Raw genomic sequence first — 18,159 nt, 5'->3', positions numbered from 1 at the left:
GGAGGCAGCCGGAGCAGGCGCAGAGGATGAGCGCAACTTCACAAGCCTCCCTGTCGACCAGCCTGGGCCCTTGGGGACAGGGAAGGGCAAGGACAAGAAGAAGAGGAAGACGAAGGGCCTGATTCACAGAATTAATTTAAGACTCAATCCTAAACTTACTACTATTTTGGTCTCTGGGTAAATCTCTGCAGCGATTTTATCCAGTTTTGATATTGCATCATATACCGAAGGTGAGTGATCCGGTATAAACACACAACAGCTGCTACAGATGATGCGACATGCACCACCTCGATCAGCTAGAACCATGTCAAGAACCATACGATTTTGGAGTGCTGCAATCCTTGCAATTTTCAGCTCTTCTGTAATGTTCCCAAAGTGCCATTGCTGTTTGATTGGTGACGGCTTCCACAACACAAGTCAATCTCCTTATCTTTCTACTGTTCAATGCAGCACCCACAAAGAAGAACAAGCCCAAATTAAAGTCGACATATTGTTGCAAAGTGGTGTCAGTCTGGTCAACCTCATCTACATTTATTGTCCTTTTGTATCTGTTCTTAGAGATCTCATTGTATAGCTTAAAGTCTCTGTGATACAATGCAGGTGCCAGAAACACAGGGGTCAACAAAAAGGATACATAGCATACTCTGGCCATCCGACAGGTAGGTGGTAATATTCCTTGTTACCGCAGACAAAGTATGTATTATGTGAGGATATGAAGCTGGTGTTATTGGCACCTTCAATAGTCTAAACTACAGTACATTCACTTCTCCCCACTGGAATTCTCCCAGCACTTCCTATACATGTCTGCTTTAGCTCTGGTCACAGAAATCACAAAAGGTCCATTGTTCTTAATAGTTCTCATATTTGGGAAAACATATGGCGTAGAAATTTTCTCAGGGCGATACTCCTCCCACTCCCATTTAGTTCCTTCAGCTCGCGGATTACCATCTTCATCTGGATAACGCACTTTATTCAGATGATAATTAATCCTTCCAGCTGCTGCTTTTCCAGAAGCAATTAAAAGCGCAAACCAAGCTTGGCAAGAACCATTATGAGAGAAAGGACGAGGAATAAAAGGTGTGCCTCCTTACTTCTGGTGAGCAGGTATCATCCCACACACCCAACAGTTGGTAGTATTTGTGGCATTGTGAGTGTGATGCAACATCTGAATAAACGTATTATTTAGGTAGGATTGTCGATGCTTCTGCTCATGGTAGGGAAGCTTAAAGTAATGATGATCAAGTGGTACTGGAGTAGTGGCCATCAAAAGCTGTCGAACAGGAGCCACTTTCTCAACAAACCAGGTTGTCACTGCTATAGCCACCATGGCAACAACACATCCTACAGCACAAATGGTCTTTTTATTGAAGATCTTAGAAACAGTTGATCTTTCAGCAGGTATGATTACTTCGTCGTTGAAACAATCGTTGGAGCTCTTATCCCTGGGCAGCCGTTGATTTCTTCACTGAGGGCCAAGATGGGCGTCACTTCGCAGGACTGATCTCCCACCCCTCCACCCCCTCATTGCCACATCGGCACTCCATTTCACCAACCCAGGGCGGTTGATCAATCAGTCTTTTTCAGCACTGCAGTCCTTGGTCTCAGTTGGTATTGCGATACTCCAGGAATTGTGTGGTCCGGGAAGACTCCCTCAGATTCGTCAGGTGAGATAGCGTAGCCCTTCTCTGTCTCCAAGATCTCTCGATGATCAGTCAGCACAGCAGGTTCCACCAAGGCAGGCAACACTTGCTTACAGTGAGTGCTATGGACCCAGCTCTTCCTGTTCGTTACTCGAACTGTTGTCCTTGTTGCTAGGAGCACCTGCTCCAGTCCTTGCCACCTCGGCTCCAAGCTGTTGGACCTCTCGAAGACATTGACCATCATGTGATCAACAGGACGGTGTTTGTGGGCCTCACCTGTAGATCTATCTGGAAGAGCTTCTCGAACCTGTTGATGGATAGAGATCAAACTATCAGTTAACTGTGCCAAATAATCATTCATCAGAACACAAGGTACATCATGCACGGGGCGTGGCTTTGGAATTCCCCAAATGTTCATCGGTCTTCAAAATACCACTTCATATGGAGTAAGCCCAGATCGTGAATGTGGCACCGATCTTATTGACAACAATGCCAAGGGTAGTGCATCTGGCCATTTCAAAGACCTGGAAGCCAGTATTTTTGCTAGTTTCACTTTAAAAGTAGCGTTATACCTCTCCACTAATCCTGCCGATTGTGGGTGGAAAACTGCATGGAATTTCTGTTTGATCCCTAATCCTTTCAGGACATGCTCAACAACTTTTCCAACAAAATGAGGTCCGTTGTCACTCCACAAAAGTTTGCAAACACCATATCTAGGGAAAAACTCTTTTAAAAGCACCTTCGCTCTAGTAAGAGCTGTATTATCCTTTGTAAGGTACGCCTCTATCCATTTACATACCACCACTAGAACATACTTTAAGTTGTTACAGCGTTCAAGTTGGATGTAATCCATTTGCAAAACTTCAAAAGGTGCAGTTGGTGTAGCCAACCCTCCTGTAGGATTCCATGTCCCTTTTCCAGGATTATACTGCCAACATATCAAACAAGATTGTACTATTCTTTTAGCTGTACCGGCAATCTCTGGATGCTCCCAGGCTTGCTTAAGCATTTTCGTTATCGCTAGAGCTCCAACATGTGCTGACCCATGTGCCATTTGAACCATAGGCTGTAAATAAGCAGCAGGCAATTTCCACTTATTCATCTCTTTGTTGCGCCAAAAGCCCTCATCGTCTAACATTCCTTCTTTAGACCATTGCTCAAGTTCTTCCACAGTGGCAGATCTCTGTATATCTAATACTTCCTCTCTAGCATTATGCCAACGCTCAGCTTGTGATTTCACTACGTACATTGATGTAGTGCTTCATTGCATCGCAGTCTCATGAGCTACGCGATCTGCAAAGGCGTTGCCTTGTCCTATCTTATCAATGACTTTCTTGTGCACGCTACACTTTAAAATAGCTATTTTCTTTTGATATGCAAGTGCAGTCAAAAGATTATGCACTAATTCTCCATGCATTATCTGCATCCCGTGGGATGTAAGAAAGCCTCTTTCCTTCCAGAGTAGGCCAAAATCATGGGCCACTCCAAAAGCATAGCGGCTGTCTGTATAGATGTTCACACGCAAGTCAGTGCTAAGTTCACACGCTCGTGTCAAACTATTAGCTCAGCTGCTTTGGCCGACTTCTGTGGTATACGAGCTGTCTCCACTACTGTCTCAAGTGTCGTGATTGCATATGCAGCTGAAGTCGTGCCATCTGGTAACTTCAAATAGGACCCGTCAACCCACAATTCCCCTTCTACATCTGAAAGGGGCGTATCTTGCAAATCAACGCGACCCTTTGTCTGTTTCTCAGTAAGGAAGATACAATCGTGAGACTCCTGTTACACAGTTTGAGTCGCTGGATATGGCACCAAAGTAGCTGGGTTCAGTGTCGCACATTTCTTCAATGTAATGTGAGGGGCTAACAGTGTCAACTCGTATCCTGTTAAACGAGCACTAGTCAAATGATGCGTTCTCGCCTGATTCAAAAGGCATCAACCGCATGGGGTACTAGCGCCAATAGTTTGTGACAAAACTATCCCTTCACTCTGAGGTATGGACACAGCTGTTGCTGCAATTGAATGGAAGCACCCAGACAATGCGCGAGCAACAGGATCAACAACCACTGAAAAATATGCACAAGGACGCTGCTTGTCACCGTGTGTCTGTACTAAAACTGACAATGCACACCCATCTCTCTCGTGTACATAGAGTGTAAAAGCCTTCGTGTAATCTGGAGTGCCTAACACTGGTGCAGAACAAAGAGCTTGCAGTAACTCACGAAAAGCATCCTGGCATTCTTCTGTCCATGGAAGGGGCATCGGAGTGTCTTTAGTCAAAGGCACTAGCAGGGGTTTACCTATGTGTGAAAAACCTAATATCCATTGCCTGCAGAACAAGGTCAAACAAATGAATGCACGGGCATCTTTCTGAGTAGAAGGTACTGGTGTGTCTAAAATTGCTTGTATGCGATCTGGTGTAAGTGCACGACCCTCCTTAGACAGAAGGTGACCTAAATAGGTAACCTTCGGTCTACAATATTGTAATTTCTTCTGTGACACTTTATGGTTGTGTATAGCAAGATAAGAAAGTAAAGACAAAATAAATTTTTCACATAGCTCAGGCAGATCGGCTGCCAACAAGATGTCATCGACATATTGTATGAGAGCCACTCCTTCAGACAAAGTAAAAGAATCAAGTTCTCGTTTCAGTGCTTGACTATAAATACTCGGACTCTCAGTGTACCCTTGAGGAATTCTACAAAATCTGTATGATCTATTATTCAAAGTGAAACCGAACAAATATCGGCTATCAGGATGAATAGGAATCGAGAAGAATGCATTCTTCAGGTCGATCACAGAAAATGTAGTTGCTGTCGGAGGAACTAGGGTAAGCTGTGTTGTTATGTCAGAAACCACCGGGTATTGTGGCACTGCAATCTTGTTAACTTCCCGCAAATCAATGATGAATCTGTAAATCCTAGTGTGAGTATCTTTTTTCAAAATAGAAATAGGACTGTTGCAAACATTATAAGGAACTTCTTCCACAACCCCCGCTTTAATCAAATCATGAACAATGCGTATAAGTGCTTTTTCACCTTCTCGAGAAATTTTATATTGAGGCAACCGTGGCAATGAAGCGCCCTCCTTGACACTAATATTTTGTTATTTGTTATTGTTATTTGTTATTGTCGTTTTGTATAGCGCCAATTCACCTGCAGGTCTCAGGGTGCTTTGACCGCAAAACACAACAACCGAGTTAGCCGAAAAGGAGTGAAGGAACTGGGTAAGGCTATACTGGGCTAAGCGTTGCTCTGAATAGAATTGTTTTTAGGGCTTTCCTGAAACGGAGTAAATTGCCATCCTTACGGAGGGCCTCAGGCAAATCGTTCCAGAGCTTAGGTAGTAGGACGGAGAAAGATCTCCCGCCCTTTGTGGCCAATCTGAACCGGGGGCATACCAGCAATTGGGCGTCGGAAGACCTGAGACTTCTTTCCGGTCTGTACATCTCTAGCCGTTCCTTGATATACGCCGGGGCTTGTCCGTAAATGGATTTGTGGGCTATACAGAGGCTTTTGAAGACAGACCTTTGCCCAACTGGCAGCCAATGAAGGTTACGTAGTAACGGGGAGGCATGTGCTCTTCTTGGGAGTTTGAAGACAAGTCTGGCCGCGTCATTTAAGACCACCTGCAGTCTGTTGATTAAAGTTTTAGGTAGGCCCAGGTAGAGCGCATTTCCGTAGTCAAGCCTCGATAGTATGGTGGCAGAGACTACCGTGCGAAGCATTGACTGGGAGAGGAGTGGAACTAATTTGCGCAGCTGTCTTATGAGACCGGTGCAGGTTCCAACCACAGTGGAGATCTGGCTGACCATTGAAAGGGCACTGTCTATCTTAATGCCTAGACTTTTGGCCGCATCAGCTGGCTTAGGGGTCGGGCCCAATTCCTGAGGCCAGTACAAGTCACTCCAGGGCGAGCAATTTGAGGAAACTATCAACACCTCGGTTTTTTCGGGGTTTATTTTTAGGAGGTTCGTAGACATCCAATGGACTGTGTATCTAAGCACCTCCTGTGCGTGTAGCTGAGCCTGTATAGTGTTGTCTATGCTCAACAACAGCTGTGTGTCGTCGGCATAGTTAAACACACGGCAGCCCATCTCAGCTAGTGTGTTTATCAGAGGTTGGAGATATAGGTTGAACAGGAGTGGGGACAATGCTGAGCCCTGGGGGACTCCACATGTCAGGTCTCCCACTCCTGATATCCTGTCTCCCAGCTGAATCCTCTGTGTTCTCCCGGTTAGGAAAGATTCCAGCCATCGGTAAGCTGAGTCTCAAACCCCAAAACCGGACAACCTGTCCAAAAGTAGGGTATGGCTGAATAACCATTTGCCCTACATCGGTATCTGAAGTAGCCCACAAAGTACTAGGGAGTGAAGCTAATGCGATGTCCTCTTTTACAATACAGGATCTCTCCATCACTGGGTAGTTGCCATTTAAAATAACACGTACTCCTTCCGGAGAACATAGTATTGTAGCCCTGAAATATTTGAGCATATCAAGACCCACAATATTATCTGGTGTGTTTGAAGAAAGCAAAAATGGACATGGAGTAGTAAATTTGTCAACATAAAATGCAAGTGGTTGTGATAATGTGCTACGGGAAGGTGTTCCATTCAAACCTATCGATGTGATTGTTAAGCCAGACAGGGGAGCCCTTGGAACCAATTGTTTAGACAAGGTGCTACGAGTAGCTCCTGTTTCAACCAGAAACTGGTCAGTAGAACCCAAAACATGCGCTGTAACATAGGGACCCTTCTGATCTATTGGAACTTCAACTGGTTCCGTACCCCCATCCTAGGCAGTCCTATGCATAAACTGAGTCTTTGAAATTGGATGGCAAATATTCGGACATTTGATATTGATTTTGATTTGGTCTGTCAAAAGTGTTAAACCCATCCTGTCTGCCCATATTAGAATCAAACCTAGCACGATCATCCGTGCTCCCTCTAGGTCCTTAATATCCTGAACGATTTTGCATTTGTCTCCCACCACGTGGATACTGCTGAGCACGCAATGTTGGACAATCGAAGCCCAATGTCCAAATTTCCTGCAGTACGCACACTGGTCAACAGACAAATTTGAACGAGTATAAGAAGGAAAAGACTAACCATAAAATCCACGTCCACCTCTATAATTACCTCTAGAAGGAGGACCATAAGCCTAAGCCAACATAACCTTTGTTTTTAATTCTTTAGTCTTTTTATCCTCACTGCCTTTTGCTTCTAATTCCTGTCGTTCGTAATACTGAGCCATAGTTAGAAGAGAAACTGGAGAAGAGGTAGTCCATGAACTCTCACTGGCCTTTAGGTGACTAGCTATTCCTGGCAACAGGTTTACGACATATTTATCGACGAACAGATGCCTGCCTGTTTTTTCTGTCAATGACTGGCCACTAAAATCGTGGAATGCCTCTTCAAAGCGTGTGAAGAAGTCAGAAACCGATTCATCTGCTTTTTGCTTGCAAGTCTCTAATACAGTCCAATCTATCTTTTTAGGGGGAATAATCGGCTTTAACTTTACTATTATGGCTGCGGGAAGATCTAAAATTAACTGACAGGGTTTCTGTGCGGGTTCTCTTTCTTCATCCCTTCGTTCTAAATCTTTCCATTCCGCACCAAAGGCTGTACGATCATTAACTTTACGAACAGTTCTCCACATATCAGGGGGTAATATCAATCCGAAAAACAGGTCAATATCAGGCAAAGTCATAGTACAAGAGCTAATAGCACCCTCAACTTCCTCAGGTAATTCAGTTTTAAGAGCCATGACATCTGCTCTATTCCAAGGAGTGTAAACCCAATTATAAACAAAATAACCCTTTGCATCAGTAGAATCTTTATCATCATTAGGTCCTGCACCTCTAGCAGGAACATACAAAGGTGCGGCTTCCCGCATAGGTCTCACATGAAATACAACATTCTTATCTGTCTCAGAAGTAGAAGCTCGTGCCATGTTAATCCGGGATGTTTGTGCAGCTGCTTCTGCTGCCTTTTTCTCCTCTCGCAAATGGACTGCATCAGCACACACTTTAACCAGACGTCTGATTGTGTCAGCCACCTGGTAGAAGACAAAAAGACCTTCACGCATTTGCTTACAGTCATCTGCTACATCAGTGGGCTCCAATTCCTCAGAATATTTCCTAAACCGCTCAATGACCTCTGCGGCAAATACCTCGGTAAAATATATTTGCTCCCTTTCAAGCCAGTCTTTCATGCCATCTAAAAGTTCAGAAGCAAGGGCAACACTATGAACAGCTTTGTGAGCAGCAGATCTAATCTCAGACGCACGCTCAATGGTTAACATAGAACGAGTTTCCCGTGCTTTCTCCTGCTCTGTAGGAGAGTCTTCATCTGTCTCATGAGGAGCAGAAGGAAGAGTATACGGAGGCGGAGAGCGATCTAACAAAAGAGAATCATCTTGGGGTTTAGTAAGGTTAGGATAGAGAGGTCTACGAACAGCGTATTGGCCATTTACCTGTAAATGACGCTCCCTATCTTCTCTCTCTTTATTTTCTTTCATTACTTCATTTTTCATTTCTAATGCTTTCGCATGAATATTCTTACGCTGTTCCTTTCCAATCAAGGCTTGCTCATGCTTCATTCGCTCACGCACTTCTTTCTCCCACATTCATACACAGTGAACAAGTCTTGCCTAGCCTTTCGCTTAAACATTCGTTGTTCCACATACTGAATCTTTCGCAAATCAAATGACCCATACATAGGCCAACGTAATTCTGGATCCTTACGAGTATATTTATTCCATAACGTGCTGGACATTATAGAAGAAATACCACACTATATATAAATGTCCCTATTAGGCGTCCCTTCTGGGGGAGCCGGTTGTGCTTCATCGAGTCTCAAATTGGTACCACTACAAAAGCAACATATCCTACGAAGTGTGCTAGAAACAGGCATGCCAAAAATAGTGCAGAATATGCAGTATTATATCCAAAGTAGCACTTAAGGTACTTCTATACGACGTGCTGTTCAAATCAATTCAAAATAGAGAAAATTCTTCTCATTACCTGCCTATATAAATTGCAATTCATATATCAATCACATAGAAATCCAAATTGTCTAATACAATTCCACAAAGTCACAGCAAGCGTTGCAAAAACAACCTTACCAATCCCAGGGGTCAAACCAACAGCAAGTGTTACATCACAACAACGCTTACCAATCACTTGGTGTCCAGATTCCAACTGCAAAGTTCTTTATTCGACCAAACGGTCACTGCACGGCGAATCAACAGAAGAGATCTCAGTCGAGGACCCGCACCACCTGGATGGTCAGATCAGAAAGAGAGGAAAAATGCTGTGGTTTGCCAAGATGCGAGTCTCCTCGGGCAATGATCATCCGTAGCGAGATTCCAATCCTTCGTTTCGACCACTCCTTCGGGCATCTGAGTCGCCGATGAGCCCCACTGGTTGGACGCCAATTTGTGGTGGTGGGCCTCAGCTAGGCCTACCAGTGCTAGGGGTTCGCCCTTCTCTGCACAAAGTCCTCAGACCAATAGGATAGAAGTTGGCACAGAAACTGGAATATAAAGCAAAGTATTTAATAACCTCATGAGGTGGAACTACATTCACACAACACCCTTCGGAAGTGTATGAAGTATCACACTGAACAGAAGGAGCATGGTCCTTTTATACCCACACAGGGGCTCAAAAGAAGGCGGTACAAGTACAGAAGAGAAGGGCTACATACATAAAAGGTCATACAGAAATGCACAGTCAACAAATGGGCGGAGCTAGCAATTGCTAATTCTAGTAAAGACATCTTGACAGTTACATACTAAGGACAGGTGCATGGACAGTCACAGTCTCTTCTGCGCATGTGCAGAGTGGCAGAGTCTAAATATAGTCTGTCTCTAAGCAGAGTACAAGAGCAAATGACAGCAAGTGAGGACAGAGCACATGGTGAGCACGTGGTAGCACATGGCATACAAAATGGCTGCCAAATCCAAGATGGCTTCAGCTAAATGCTAACCCCGATCGCTGCAAAATTACAACAGATGTTGCCAATGACACAGAGGTGACGAACAGTTGTTGATGGTGGTCGACCACCTCAGTTATCAGGATCCTGTTTTCCTGCGGACTGAAGCACTTCTTCCTACTCTTCTTCTCTTTGCCCTCCCTGACCTTAAGGTCCCAGGCAGGTCCTCCGGGGGGCTTGTGGGGTTCTGGTTCTCCTCCGTACTTGCTTCAGCACCATCCATTGTGCTCCGCTGTTTGGAATTTGTTTGTCTGTTTTTTTTTTACTTTTATGGTGATTTTTCCCACCTGATGCATGTGAATTGCTTGCCTGTAGCTGGTTTACGCAGATTTTTGTATCACGATTCGCCTCATTGCAGGATTTTTTTCGTTCGTGTTTCGCATTTTTGCGGTGTGGTGTTGCTGTTTACGTGGATATTTGACACGTTATCTGGTGACTTATGCATTGTACCGCCAAGTTGAGAATGCTTCGTTAACAAGGTGTCATGTTCCCATGATAGACTGCGATGTTGGGAGTTGCGTTGGGAGAATATGCCCCTCAGAGTTTAGAGCTTATTGGTGTTGCATTTAAAATGTTAATCTCTTAAATGGTTTATTTATCATAAAGACTTCCAATAACTGTTTAACCTCATTGAGTGGTGGAGCAGATAAGAGAAGAGATTTCTTTAACAATGAGATGCTTTAGAACATGTCATTGCCTTCGCAACAAGCATTTGCAATGCAATTGGTCTAGCATTTGAGAGAGTTAGAGCTATTGGCATTATAAATGGCAATATCTTTTACCCACGTGTTTTAGTTTGTAGTGGAGTGGATGAATGTGGTGTGGAGTTGAATTATGTGTTTTGGATTGGAAATGTTAGTTGTGGAATTGTGTGGTATGTAGTATACTTGTGTGTTAGAATTATGTGGCATGGTGAGTAGATAGGGGTGAAAGCTGCACAGAATAGTTAGAAAGGAAGATAGAAATAGAAAGGAAGATAGAGAGGGGGGGATAGTTTGTGCATGAGTTGGTGAATAAACTGTAGATAGAGGAGCAGAAAGAGTGTGTGGCAAAAGAGGAATAGAACTGCTACTGGAATGTGACACTTGATGGTAGCGCCTAGAGGTGGTGGTTCTGTAGTACAGATTACCATACAGTGTGTTACTTTAAATATCCACACAGGTTCCCGACAGATATCAGTGGCTGGTTATTTCTGAGTTGCTATAAATGGTGCTAAGTTTTAGATACACAGTTAGAGGTAGCTGCGTGCCAGTGCGCAAGGATGAAAATGCCCCTTCCCACACCCCGTCTGGCTGCAGTATGAATTATAAAATACAACAATAATGAAAGTTCAGGGTTTTTTTCAGGGATATGTGTGTTATTGTACTGCTGCACTGATGATAGCCATGCATCAGCACAATACCACACTTCGAATCGCAGCTCCTTAAGTGCACCACACTTTGTGGTCCTGTCAACATCCCATTTCTTTATATACGCAATTGCCCTTATCTGACATAATTTAGAGCGATTAGCCCTGTTTAAAATGAGCGGACTATGGTATCTGTTGGGAGATTAGATTTCTTTTAAGGGCTGCAGGAGTTTATGATTCTTGCTTTAACTGTTGATAGTTACATTAGAAAGTGATGTGGTCAGAAAGGGTCGTTGGGGTCGGCGGTAGGCAGACTTGAGGCGATAGGATAAACTTTGAAATCTTAACTAAACGGGGCTCATGAACCCCCTGCTAACCGGTAATGGATCTGAAGAGCATGAGGCTAACATTCTGATACCATAAATTGTTTGAAGGGAGGGTACTATTGTGCTTATGTGTGGTGGGAGGAGGCGGTATCCACTGCCACCCCAAGGCAATGCAGTAACCAAATGGTCTTCTATTCAGGGTGGAGGGGGACTCGGTCTAGAATAAGATCTTGCGACATAGATAGATTCAATGGTCAAAGTGAGGGAAAAAAGTAGGGGGAACTGTGGGCGGAGAATCAAAAGGTGGGAATAACTTGAGGTTTGGGTCAGTGGGTGGAGACAGAACTGTGGCCAGAAAGAGCAAAACATCCCCATTATTTGTATTTGCTTGGCATTTCCAGGTACAGCTTATTACGGTATTTAATTAAACCAATGGATACACGTTTATTTAAGGTTTAATACGAACTGTTGATTTGAAAATACATTCACAAAGTGGGATATGTTTCCAAGCATATAATGTCCCTAATACACTTAAAAGTTGAATCACAAGCCATTTGTTTCCGAGCCATGCAGTTTCTGTCTTCAGCACTTCTCCCTTTTTCCACAAAGGGAAGTTCAAACATGAATGCAAAATGTCCTAGTTTGCAAATGTTCTCCACATAATTATGGCTTTGGTATATTTGCCATTTCGTACATTGTCTGCTGTATAATCTGAGGATTTTAACAAAAATTGGTTGTAAATCAAAAGGATCAAAAGTTACAAAAAAATATGACTTGTGTTGCTGCAAAGTGGAGTGCAAAAGGTAAGCAGTATGGTTTTAAAAAGACCACATCCCTGAACACGGAGCCATGGTACACGTTTATTTTATAATCTAGAATAAGGAAAACAGCTGATAAGGATCACATTAAATGTTTTCCACTCCACCAACCAGGTACCCTTGCTCTATCACTGATGAATTGGCTGCTGGTCATGTTGGCTAAGCAAACACAAAGAGATGATGGGCGGAGTGCTGAAACTTTTCATACACTCACCCCCAGTCACAGATCTGGGTTGAATCCATCATCGTTCTTTAGCTCAATTTGTCACTTCAGTTTAGACCCAGCTATATGTAAATCAGTCTTGACCCAGTGCCTAATGGGAACAGTCCAGACCGAACTTCCTAGCCAGGTCTTCCCTGAAACGGAAACAAGCATCCTGGGACCGGTTTCAGGGTAAAACCCCTCTTCAGCCAGGCTAGCTTGAATCCAGTGGCAAAAGTGAGCAAAGGATCCACATCTGGGCATACCCTGCCAACTTAGGGCGAACAAAGCAAACACAAAGACATGATTGACGAAGTGCTGAAACTTTTCAGGCATTCATCCCCAGTCACAGATCTGGTTTGAATCCATCATTGTTCTTTAGCTCACTTCGCCACCACAGTTCAGACCCAGCTATATACAAATCAGTCTTGACCCTGTGCCTTATGGAAACAGTCCAGCCCGAACTGCCAAGCCAGGTCTTCCCTGAATCAGAAACATGCATCCTGGGACCGGTTTCGGGGCAACACCCCTCTTCAGCCAGGCTAGCTTGAATCCAGTTGCAAAGAGAGCAAGGAACCCTCGTTTGGGCATACCCAGCTAACATAGAGCTTTACACCCCTCTTCAGCCATGGCTAGCTTGAATCCACTGACAAAGAGAGCAAGGAACCCATGTCAGGGCATACGCTGCCAACTCAGGGAGAACAAAGCAATCACAAATAGATGATGGACGGAGTGCTGACACTTTTCAGACACTCACCCCCAGTCACAGATCTGGGTTGAATCTATTATCATTCTTTAGCTCACTTTGCCACCTCTGTTTAGAACCAGCTATATGCAAATCAGTCTTGACCCTGTGTCTCATTGGAACAGTCCAGCCCAAACTGCCAAGCCAGGTCTTCCGTGAACTGGAAACAAGTATCCTGGGACCGGTTTCAGGGTAACACTCCTCTTCAGCCAGGCTAGCTTGAATATAGTGGCGAAGTGAGCAAGGGACCTCGTCTGGGCATACCCTGCTAACTTAGGGCGAACAAAGCAAACACAAAGAGATGATGTATGGAGTGCTGAAACTTTTCAGACACTCAACCCCAGTCACAGATCTGGGCTGAATCCATCAATATTCTTTAGCTCACTTCGCCACCTCAGTTCAGACCCAGCTATATGCAAATCAGTCTTGACCCTGTGCCTCATGGGAACAGTCCAGCCCGAACTGCCAAGAAAGGTCTTCCCTGAACCGGAAACGAGCATCCTGGGACCAGTTTCTGGGTGACACCCTCTTCAGCCGGGCATAAAACAACATGCCTAAACTGGATGAATGCAAAAACAATATGAGCTAACCTCTTGTGAGGACTGTTGTTCTGAGAAATTATAGTCTGCACCACCATTATTCTTGTTTGCACAACCCTGCAATCTAGTGTTGGGATTGGATGTTCACAAGTACCTTTTCTTTGAAGAATGCTTTCGAGTCACGAGGTATAGGGACTCTTCCCTTAGTTGGCAATGTGCATGATGGCCATCAACTCCAAGTTATATTGTTTTTCAGATGGGCCCGGACGTGTACTGATGGGGCTCCGTGTTAGGCACTCTCAGTGCTTTCCTTCTGGTCTACTTCATCTCTCTTCGACACTAAACCTACCCATTTATCAGTCCCCTGCTTTCTTTGTTTCAGTTTTCCTGCACCTGCCTTTACTTCTGCACTGAGATCTCCCTCTCTTGCTTTTCCACAGACTCTAAAGAGGACATTCCTCTGTTAGTTTCTGTCCAAGTAGATAGATGGAATCAGTGATGGCTTTGGTACTTAATGAGCTGCTTCATTAATATTGTTCTAGACAATGTGGCTTAGCGAGGCTGATCCTACTAGCTCTTGAATTTGACACAATTGTCCACTGTATCATCAATAAAAGGTTCGCGGATGTGGATCTCTCTAGAGCCACATCAATCCGATGTAGGGATTTTTTTTTCCGACCATTTTTAGTTTTTTCCTCTGTTTCATTGTAGTTGCCAGGTCATCTGCTATGGTGCCTCACGAGATATCCCCCCCCCCCGCCCCATGGGTTTCTTTGTTTATTTAAGCTCTTTGTATTATTAGATTTATTTATTTAATACTTGTGTTCTATCATGGTGATAGTGATGAAGTAAACCCCCCCCCCCCCGGAACAATTTCTGCGGGTGCCCATGCTGGAAGACATTCTGCATGATGACCTTTGTTCTCTCAATGAAGCAGTGTAATGGACGGCAACCTTCTTTGACGCCTCACGGTCAGGGCCGTGGGCCCTCTTTGAGGCTTCTGCCCCTCACTCCACCATTTATATTAATGAGAATGCATCAAAAGCAATAGAAAGGAAACCCTTTCAATGCTGCCCTCTCTGTCTCTCCCCTGACCATCACAATAACACATCAATGGCCTCCCTCACCTTTCAGTCCAAAAATACACTTTGTCACTGGCATGAACAGAGATAGGCCCATCGGAGGATGCAGAGACAGGAGTTGGAAAATACCCCCAACAATCTTTGTGGAGCATGGCATCGTAACAGAGGAGGAAGAGGAAGTCAGACCTTGAAGAGCACAGCAAATCAAATTGTCCCTGAGCCTGGAGGCCCCCTTCTTCTCTGAGTCTGAGGAGGAACAGCAGGGGGACACTTGTCCTTTGTAGACACGGGTGAAGACATCAACAGTGAGTACCTTGTCCTCTGAAACTTAGCTTGATACTGTCCAACGGCTCCAAGCCGATGCCAAGCACTGATACTGAAAGAGCTGAGCTTCAAGCCCAGTACCTAAAAGACTGTCAGCTTGTCCACCACTGCTTCTTGGCTATGAAAAAAACATCAAGACGATACGAAAGGGGATGATAGATGGAGCGCTTGAACAAATCAAACACTCACCCCAGTCAACTGATCTGGGTTTAATCCATCATCATTCTTTAGCCCACTCCACCACCCCAGTTCAGACATGGCCATATGCAAATCAGTCTGACCCTGTGCCTCATGGGAACAGTCCAGCCCAAACTACCAAACCATGTCTTCACTGGACCATGTCTGAACTGGGGTGGCGTGGTGAGCAACATAATGATGGATTAAACCCAGATCTGTGACTGGGGGGTGAATGTTTTGCCAAAGTGCAACATTCCGTCCATCATCTTGTGTGTTTTGCTGTTCGCCCTATGAAAGCATCAACCGAAGACTTTGGACCACACACCGCTCCCTTCTTCAGGTGCCAAAGCATCTTGTCCTTTGAGTCTGAAGATCCTACACAGGCACTTGAAGCTAAAAGGGCCTTTAGCACCAGCACTGACACCTACTTTGCCACCGAAGCCTGCATCAACAATAAGACCTACATCAACCAAGAGCCCACCTGGTGCTGAAAGCACCCTGTTTGACAGGTTCCAAAGACTCAGAGCGACCCATCCTCCAGCGCCTTCTTAAAGAGTTAGACACTCGACAGAAGCACCTGTTCATACACCTGTACAAGCAAAATTATTACAAAGCTTTCCCCGAAACCGACAGAGACTTTTCCTCAGAACAAGAGGATTACCTTTGTGGAGGAAATCACCAACTTCGAAACTCAAAAAACATAAGGGCGGGGACACCAGCCCCCTCCGCCGTACACCTCCTCCTCCACCTCCACCTCCTCTCCCTCTTCCCTCTTCCTCCTGCTTCGTCAACTCCTCTTCCACCACCACTGCCTCTCTCACACACGTCCCCTCTTCCCCACTCTGCTGCAGGGTCACCTCAATCCTAGTATGGCGAAGGCAGCCCAATGCACCATACAGATCCATATGACACACCTTATGACCCAATGCCTTTGGACGACCAATAGGAGTATTATAACGTTGATCTCCCGTGACAGATCTTGATCTGTATCAAGCAAGGCAACACTACCTCTTAATACAAGGTTAAAAAGAGGGAAGCCACTTACCATAAAGTGGATATGTATGCTCTCTAGGAAGACGATGACTTTGTGGTTGGGATGTTGTCCAAAACACAGCACACAGTCCATTCCTCCGGATACTTAAGGCCACCACAGACACGTACCATAAAGGATCCTGTTAAAACTGGGTTACTCACCCCACAGGTCGAAAAGAAGTATCAACCTTCTCCTAACAACCCTGTTTATCTTTATGGGCTACCACCTGACTTCACAGTCGTGCATACTGGGTGCCGGTGCCCGGATAGCCAGGCTACAGGAGATACACCCCCTCTAGAAAAAGGTGAGCAAAAAGATTAATGTGGTACGAAAGATGGCAGTGCTGCTGGCAGCTATATACTAGTGCTGCTGGCAGCTATATACTAAAGAATCGCAAGCTCTACCAGTTTTCGCTTCTTGTATGACATGAGATTCAAGATCTCCTCACAAATCTCCCTGAGGAATATAGACAGGGGCAAAGAGTTGATGGCAGAGGGGAAACTATTTAAAACATCACCATTCGCTGTGTCTTAGATGCTGCTAACACTCGTGGTATCAACACTAGCATCCTTATAAGATGCCACAACTGGCTTTAAACTAGGAGTCCAAAAACATTTGCTCAACCTGCCTTCCGATCACGAACACCTCTTCGGTCCACAGGTTGACAAAATGCTTGAGGGACTTAAAGATACCAAGGCCATGGGTGCCTTGTCGACATCCACAACTAGCAGCTCCATTCAGAGGCAGCAGTACAGGGCAGGCAGTAAAACCACCTACCAGACACCACATCTTCCTGTCAAAGACAGCAGCAGGTACACCATCAGCCGTGTACATGGGGAAACTCTTGAAGTACTTATCAAAACAACAACAATAGGTGTTGAGGTAAGGGGAGCTCTGGTAATGGGATCTCAGTTGCCCAACAGTGATTCCCCTTACTACTCTCTACCACCACCACACAACACCTGTCGGGGAAGGCTCCAAGATGTCCTCCCTACTTGTAGGAAGTCACATCAGACAAGCGAATGCTTCTTTTAAAAAAACTTTATTTACCATTTTAGCACGTTATAGCACTTCAAACATAGTTGTTCACTGTCATTATCATTACAATTGAAACAATAAAAGTAGGATGAAATACATCGAAGCACGAGTTGACATGCCATGTGTCTAGTAGTAGAAGAAACCCAGCAAATCTTGAAAATGCAGTCCTGCAGGCCCACCCATTTACCCGGAGTTTAGACATCAGCCGTCCAGCAACCGGTCAATTGGCCCACCTGTAACCAAACATTTGCAGGTGTAGCAACATATTTAAAGAGTCACAATCACTGTAGCACCCAGTGGAGCATTGGTAAACAAACACTTGAAAGTAACAAACTGCTTACCCCACACCCTCAGGGACTAAGCCCCACTCCAGTTTTGCGCCAGGGGCTTGTCGCATAGATTCCACAAAAGACCTGAATGGCACCAGGACCTGAGGAGCAAGGCAGTGTGCTGGAGTACACTTCACTGTTAGTGTTGCAGAATGCCAGGTAATTCAGCCAACTTTGCAATGTGGGAACTGTCTTGCGTCCCCAGTGAATAGCTATTTCTCTTTTGGCGAGCAGCAAACTGAGGAAGACGAATTTCCTAACGCTTTTGGGGAAGTTAACCACATAACCCAAAAGTGCCACCTCGGGTGTGGGGATGAGAGACAGTTTGGTCAAGTCACCCAGTGTTCTGTGCACCATCACCCAATAGGGCTGTAGTCTTGGACAAGACCACGTAAGGTGTGCAAAATCAGCGCATTTACGACAAGTGTGGGGTCTGGACGGATCAAGCCTGTGGGCTCTGGCCGGGGTGATGTATATTCTACGTAGGAATTTAAAATGGAGTATTTTATGTCTGCTGTTTAGGGAGACTTCTTTTGTTACTGTGCGGCATTTAGCCCATTGGTTG

This window comes from Lissotriton vulgaris, unplaced genomic scaffold (assembly GCF_964263255.1).
Source record: "Lissotriton vulgaris unplaced genomic scaffold, aLisVul1.2 SCAFFOLD_1904, whole genome shotgun sequence".
Taxonomy (NCBI): domain Eukaryota; kingdom Metazoa; phylum Chordata; class Amphibia; order Caudata; family Salamandridae; genus Lissotriton; species Lissotriton vulgaris.
Note: the sequence above shows the minus strand (reverse complement) of the source record.